The following is a 7188-nucleotide window of genomic DNA, read 5'->3' as shown; positions in this document are numbered from 1 at the left end:
AGAAGTTGGCTCTTAGCCTAATCCACTCGTCTCAAAAGCTCCGACCCTACTTCCAAGCGCACCCCATCCATGTGCTGACCGACCAACCACTACGACAAGTCTTGTCCAAGCCAGAAGCCTTAGGCCGATTGTTAAAATGGGCTGTTAAGCTCGAGCAATTCGAGATCACTAATCATCCGAAGACAACCATAAGAGGACAGGCCCTGGCAGACTTCATAGTGGAATGCACTGGAATGATTGACAACAAAGTTATAACCCCAGCCCACGAGTTGTGGAAACTTTATGTCGATGGGTCTTCCAACGAAAATGGATCGGGGGCAGGAATAATACTAATCACCCCAACTGGAAGTCGATTTCACTCCGCTTTAAGATTTTATTTCGAAGCGTCAAACAATGAGGTTGAATATGAAGCTCTACTGGCAAGACTTCGAATAGCCAAGGAGCTTAAGGCTAAAGTGATACATTGCTACAGTGACTCCCAGTTGGTAGTCAACCAAATTTTAGGGGAATACCAGGCTCGTGGGACAAGAATGTTTGCATATTTAGAAAAAGCAAAAGCACCTCTCGAACATTTCAAATTCTGCACAGTAGAGCAGGTTCCCCGAGATCAAAATTCGAATACAGATGCCCTAGCCAGGCTTGCCACATCCACCGAGGTCAACGAGCTAAGTATTGTGCCAATCGAGCATCTATCGGCACCCAGTATAAGCGAGCCCGAACAGGAAGATGTCTGCATGATTAACTCCGAGCCAACCTGGATGACCCCAATAGTTGAGTACCTTGAAACCGGCATTCTCCTAGCATAACGGAACAAGGCCCAAAAACTGATGTATCAGATTCCCAGATACACTATTGTGGAAGGAAGGCTATATCGAAGGGGATACTATATGCCACTACTCTGATGTGTGACTCCACCTGAAGCTAAGAAGATCCTAGAAGAGATACATGAAGGATTCTGCGGGGACCACACAGGGGGCATAGCCTTTCTAAGAAAATTATACGCCAAGGATACTTCTGGCCCACTATCAAAGCAGACTCATTTGATTACATCAAGAGATGCGATAAGTGTCAACGGTTCACCACAATCCCCCGAGCTCCACCTTCCGAGCTAACTATGATGAACTCCCCATGGCCATTTGCGGTCTGGGGAATTGACCTCATAAGCTCGTTGCCAACTGGCAAAGGCAGGGTTAAGTACGCAGTAGTCGCGGTAGATTACTTTACGAAGTGGACTGAGGCCGAACCTCTGGAATATAATTTGTCGATATGGAATGTCGAGGAAGATAGGATCGTTTAATGGCATTCAGTTCGATAGTGAACTATTTACCAACTTTTGTGAGAAAAATGGGATAATAAAGAGCTTCACCTCTGTGACCCATCCCCAAGAGAATGGCCAAGTCGCGACTGTGAACAAAACCCTGAAGAATTCTATGAAGAAGAAATTGGAAGAAGCTAAGGGAAAATGGCCCGAAGATTTGCCCCAAGTCTTGTGGGCATATCGGACCACAGCTCGTACTTCAACTGGACATACCCCTTTTCTCTGGCATATGGATGTGAGGCTATGCTACCCATCAAGGTCGGAATACCCACCATTTGTACCCACACTTATGATCAAGCCTCGAACCGATCCCAGCTCGAAGTAAGTCTGGACCTGATTGAAGAAAGATGGGACGAGGCTCAACTAAAAAATGCAGCATATCAGCAGCGAGCTACCCGGTATTTCAATAGAAAGGTTTGAGACAGAAAATTCGATTTGGGAGACTTGGTGCTAAGGCGTGTGTTCTTAGCTACGCAGGATCTGGCTGCTGGCGTACTCGGGCCTAATTGGGAAGGACCTTATCAGATCGAATCAATTATCCGACTTGGCATCTACAAATTGGCAAGATTGAACGAGGATTTGGTACCACAAGCATGGAATGGCGAGAATCTACGACCTTACTAACAATAGTGTAGAAATGATGTCACCTGTAACCGTGCTTGTTTTTCTTTACTATGCTTCTATTAATAAATTGTTCAATTCTGAATAAAGTTCATTTTCATCTCAATATTCTGTATTTTTTGCAAACTCTCTTAATTTAATAACCTATGGTCACACTCATAGGATATTAAGGGGGCATTAGTGGTATATATACCGTAAGCTTTAAAAAATTAGAATTAGCATACACGAAAAGAATAAAAGTGTTTGGATTTAACCAAATACGCGAGCTAAGATAGTTTGGACATAACCAAACTATTAAAGAATATAAGTTTTTGGATTCAACCAAATACGCGAGCTAAGATAGTTTGGACATTACCAAACTATTAAAAAATAACCAAATTATTAAAAGTAAAGTATTTGGATATAACCGAATACGCAAGCAAAAATAATTTGGACATAAAAAGTAAAGTATTTTGATATAACCAAATGCCCGAGCCAAGGTAATTTGGATGTAACCAAATGCGCGATCAAGATATAACTAGATCAAAAATGTATAACTATATGGATTACGAACCAAAAACACGACCTAAATAAGTTTGGAACAAACAAGCTAAAACTAATCGACAAAAAGTTGGAATATAAATAAACCTACTTCAAGTTAAGTCGAGATCGAAGCTGGAATATTTTGCAAAAAGATAGTTTCGTCCTCATAACTTTGGGGAGCTACCCAAGGATGAGGAAAAGTAACTAGAAAAGCAGGATATAACTAAACCACCTACATTACACACCATATAAGTACTTTTGAGTGCCCAGATCCTGTACATGGCCAGGTCAACTGCTCGGTCCTTCCTCTCCTTGAACTCTTCGAGGAGACGAGTTTTTCCTCCTCCATTATCTCGAAGGTGGCCTTTTTCTCCTCCTCAAGCTTGGCATTGATCTTCTCAAGCTCCTCAAGCCTGGCATTCAGCTTCTCGAGCGCTGCTATCATGGACTTCATCTGCTCAGCCTCAGACTCTAGTTTTGATTTCTCGGCCTTAAACTCGTCTGTGAGCTTGAGCTGAAAATCCTTCACCTCCTGAGCATATGACATGCTCGAATGGATCTCGTTGTTCAGCTTGTAATTTTGCTGAGCAAACGCAGTAAGGGACTGACACACAAACAAATCAAGTTAGAACATACACCAAACACAACAACAACAATAATAAGGTGAGAGAAGTTACCACAGCAGCGAGCTCGACACCCTTGTCATAAAGAGTGGTGCTGTAACGACCCAAAATTACTAATAAGGCTTAAGGGCCTTGATTAGTGTGCCGGAAGGGCATAATTGGAAGTTATGTGAATTAATGGTGTGATATGCATTATTATGTGCAATGCATGTTTATGAGTATTGGATAAGCATGCATGCCCTATTTGGTTGTGGGGGCACAATTGTAATTTTGGCCCGTTAGGGCATAAATGTGATTTTGTGATAAACTGTTAAGACCACATTATTATGTGGATATATATGTGGTGGCAGCTTTCGGCACGAGGCGATCCTAGGGAGCAAGTAGCGGGAAAGTCACAACGGGACCCGGTACTTGACTTGGGGCAAGTCAAGGGGTATTTCGGGTGTTAGGTGATTATTTGGGTTATTGGGTTATGGAAATAAATAATTGGAGATATATTTGAGATTAGGAAGCTTAGGCAGGAACATTGGGGAATTAGACCATTTTGCCCTTGGGGACGTTTCCGGTACCCCAAGCCTCGGGATTGACTTAATTAACTAAGGTTAGACTAAGTAAAATAGGAAACAGTAGAAACTCAAGGAATCGACCCTCTCCATTTCCTCCCCTCCTTTCTCTTCTTCTCTCCCAAGGAAACATTGAAAACTAAGGGGATTTGGTTGGGAATTCAGAGTTTGAGCTGAGGAATTAGATGTTTAACTCAGTGGAAACTAGGGGAATCAAGCTAGAAACAAAGGTAAGAACTTAATCATACTCTTGATCATTAGAATTCTGTGTTTTGGCTAGGTTTTGAGGTGTTTATGGATTTTGATATTGAAGGGTTGAATTGAAGCTGAAACTTGGAAGTTAGCTCAGGAATCCTTTAGAGAGTTGGTTCAACAGAGAAGGTAAGCTTCAATTCTTGATTTAGTGTTTGAATTCTGAGCATTTATGATTGGTTTTCTTGTATTCTTGAGCTATTGAGTTTCAGAAATTAAAATGGGATTTTAATGTTGGAAGTTTTATGATCAAAGGATTTTGGAATTAGGATGGTTTGGGGTGGTTTTGAGAAAGGTTGGGATGCTAAAAATGGTGGATTTTCTGGGCATGAGGGGCTGGGCTACGACTCTGTTCTAGAGTGTTGCGGCCCTGCGAAGCAAAGAAAAGCCAAGGAGTCTCTGCCGAAGGGAAGCGCCACGGCGCGTGTTTGTGATCAGAGAGGCCTAGCCTCTATTTTTGGGGGTGGGCCGCAGCGCAGGTTTTTAGGGCCGTGGCCCTAAAGGGCATTTTTGGCTTAATGGAGGTTTTATGCGCGGGAACCTAACCTAGGATGCTCGGGATCGATTCCACCACCGTGTTTGGTGGAATTTGATGTCCCGGAAGCTAGAACTTTACCCGGAAACCTTTATTTGAATATTAATGGAATTCCTTATCTTGGTTGTGACTAGGTAACAGCTAGGGCTCAGGAAACGGATCGCGCTCAAGGGGCATTTCTTGCAATCATAGCATTTGGAAATTAAAGGTAAGAAAACTGCACCCGGTTGTGGATTTGTATTGGTACTAAGGGTTCCTTGTCTTGTATGCTCTTTAAGAGGATGGTATTATGCCATGTGAATTGTAAATGGATGGTATCACACCATATAAATATTAAATGAGTGGCCTTAGAGCGCCGGGGTTTACACTTGCGCACAGGGCGTGGCTCGGCCACTGGTAGCTGAGGACAGCTTATTATGCACTGAGCTCGGTTTAAGCGGGTCGGAGTCAGTGGGATAAACAGAGGGTGCGACCTAAGTTTTCGGCCCTAATTATCATGTGATTTGTTTGTTACTATTCTGATGAATATGATATGTCGGTTGTTTGAATGACAGACTGTTAGTTTATTGACTGTTATCGTTGAATAGGTGAATTTTGAGTACCTGGTTGTGTCTTGTGAGATAGTTGGTTACTAATATTGATTGTGGTTTAAATGTTATGTTTTCTTGCTGGACCTTGGCTCATGGGTGCTACGTGGTGCAAGTAAAGGCAAGGGTAGGACGAGTTGTCCATGGATTGGAGAGCTCTGGGGGCGAGGTGTACATTGTCAGCTGCTCGGCCGCCACGGTCAAGGAATGGTATAGGGACAGGAACCTAAAACGTGTATTTTGCCATTAGAGTGGCTTGGTTATTTGTAAGTTTTGGGAGATTCTGTAATTACGTTATTTGAACCTTGATTTGGGATCCCATGTGCCAAACATATATTTTAATGAAAATTATCCGTTTATAACCAAAATCTTTTAAACCTAACCTGTTTGTATCGTTAGATTCACATTTTTAATCAAATGACTTGATTAGCAAGTCTTGCACTATTTCAAACACACAGTGTAACGGTCTTGGTTATCCAGGGCGTTACAAGTGCAGTCCCGAGCATTGTTCAAGAATTTCCACTGGGGAGCCTCGAAGCTGCTAATGCGCTGGCCTACCCGAGACAGGACGTCCGAGCCTAGTGTAGCCCCATGGGTTCCGGCAGCATTGTCGACAACATACTCATCAACATGAGTAGAAATCGACAACAAACGCCCTTTGGACACTGGTTTCTTTGGAAGAAGGCCGAGCGTGGGGAGAATCTTGACGGCAGGAGGTGGAGGAGGAGAATTTGTGGTGGACGCATCGACTTGGGAGGCAGGACCCGCAGCTGGACTCGTATCAATAGGAGCTGGGGGAGGAGGAGTCTTCTCGGTCCTCTTAGAAACCTTAGCAGATCGATCAGACTTCTGCGAGGCTCTCAGGCGCTTGCTCTTCTTAGCCCCCTCACCCATGGAAAGCACAGTCTCGAGATCAGAATCCATAGTGCCTGCACAATAACACCACATTATAAGAAATTTCAAGACACAAAAAGTTAGCATAATGCAGACAGTCAAGGAATAAAAGGACAAGTAACGAGGAACCTAACTGGAACTCTCCCCCGAGCTCGTGCTCAGTGACCACGTAATCCCCCCATCTTCGGAAGAGACAGGGGGAGTCCCTTCCCTATATGTGGAAGTCAACCTCGAAAGGTCCCTATAATCATTTGTCTCGTATTGGACGACTATTCCATCCCAGACCTCGTTCAGACTATACATAGTATCGTACTTCCCTAACCAGCTATCAAACCTATGGACCCTTTCATCTACCCAGGACCATACATAAAAATTGTCCCTATCATCTGGGCACAAGATTAGGGTGTCGGGTTTATGCTTAAGAAGCGATGGAGACCATAAAGTCGAGCTAAGGATGACCGTACCTCTGTCACTCGAGCTCGAAGCCTCGTCATTGGCCTCGTTCCCCGAGCACGGACTCCTACGATGGCGAGCAGGGGATCGTGCCTAAAAGCTTCACCTCGGAGGAAGGCTGCCAATTGGGAGAGACACAAACTCCCACTTGGTGTACTTCTTGTTGGACCAGCCATTTGTGGATTGATCCTTTTCTAAGAGACCACAGGCCCGATGAATATCTTCATGAAGAAGATAAGACAGGGAGCGCCTGCCATAAGGGAGTTGAAGCAAAGTCTCCTTACGCTCCTTCATCTCACCAATGGGAGTAGGACGATGATAGTTGGCTGAAGAAGTAAATGTATTATGAGTGGTTCGAGCCTAAGCAAGAATTTGAACACGAAAAGAAAAAAGAAAAAAAGAGGTCGTATACTTATGGATTCGCCTGAACGAATAGTGTCTGGAGGGAGCCAGACCGTCCGTCCAAAAGAAGGCCACCTTGAAGTTGGGAGGATGGTTTGGGAGATCCTCGAAGATTTTCTTCTCACGAGGATAGCTCGAGAGATTATAGAAGCCATCTCCTCCCCAAGCTCGGGAGGGATTTCTTTTCAAGCAAAAGAGATATAAATACTCCTTTGGTGAAGGTCCTTCCCACTTTAGCTCGTGGTAAAGCGACCTCAGGGCTGACAAAACCCTTTATGAGTTGGTGTTGAGTTGGAAGGGAGCGAGCCCAACGAAATCCAAGAAGTCCTTGAAAAAGGACTTCAAAGGCAATAAGGCCCCTGCCCTCATATGCTCATGGCTCCAAGCCGCATATTTTAATTTTCTGTCAGGATTACCA

This window comes from Humulus lupulus, chromosome 5 (assembly GCF_963169125.1).
Source record: "Humulus lupulus chromosome 5, drHumLupu1.1, whole genome shotgun sequence".
Lineage (NCBI taxonomy): Eukaryota > Viridiplantae > Streptophyta > Magnoliopsida > Rosales > Cannabaceae > Humulus > Humulus lupulus.
This window is presented reverse-complemented; position numbering follows the sequence as displayed.